Consider the following 1,037-nt stretch of genomic DNA (forward strand, 5'->3'; position numbering starts at 1 on the left):
AGGGAAAGAAGAAGAAAAAAAGAGGGAAAAATAAGTAAAAGGCACATGTTGAAGTACTGAATTACCGTTTTGCCCTCCCCGAGATTTGATTATTATGAGGTTTAATTACTAATCGTTGATTTGATGTTTGGACCCATCAAATTTACTAATTATTATTGAGCAGTACAAGCTTGATACTAAACAAATAATTTATTTAACTAACGATTATCGCAAACCTATTAGACTGGAGACATTTGGAGCTTGTATTCTTTTTTTTTCTTTTTTTCTTTATTCTTTTTTCATCCGCAGTGATAATAATAACTATTTTTGGCCGGATCTTATAATGGTCAAATTTGTTGTGATTCAATGTTGGAGATTGCCCTCAAATAATTATTATATTTATGAGAGATTTTATATCAACATGGGATCTTATTCTTTGTAAAGAATATGTATATATTGTTATTGAGAAGCAGACTACGAAATGCCAACAAAGAGAGATTAAGAAAGTAAAATATTGAATTTGAATATTAGGCATTTTTGATAAAAATTCTAGAGTACATGGTTGAAGCAAGGAGATAGTCTAAGAAGCCACTAAGGTTTACTCTCTTTTACTAAGAAGCCTCTATGTTTTTATTTTTGACAAAAAAGTTTCTAAGTTTTACCCCTCTTTTCTAATAAGCTCTCAACATTCTTTTTTCGACAACGAAGTTCATAAGTTTTTACACTTTTCTTCTAAATATCCCTTAAGTTTTAATCTTCTCTTATAAGGAGCACTCGAACCTTGTTGTTAACTTTAAAGGTCTTGCTGCCCAAAAAAAAACTTAGGTGCTTCTTAGAAAAACGGGGTAAGACTCAGAGGCATATTTGTCAAAAATAAAAAGTTAGGATAATTTTAGAGAAATATGAAAAACTTATACCCGCCTTTATCAAAAATAAAAAGTTAGGGACTTTGTAAAAAAGAAGACTAAATATTAGGAGCGCCCTAGACTATATTATGAGATTAAGGGGCTGTTTGGTTCGTTTTTTAACTCGGTGAAAAGGTTTTATACCGCCTCCAC

This window comes from Asparagus officinalis, chromosome 6 (assembly GCF_001876935.1).
Source record: "Asparagus officinalis chromosome 6, Aspof.V1, whole genome shotgun sequence".
Classification (NCBI taxonomy): domain Eukaryota; kingdom Viridiplantae; phylum Streptophyta; class Magnoliopsida; order Asparagales; family Asparagaceae; genus Asparagus; species Asparagus officinalis.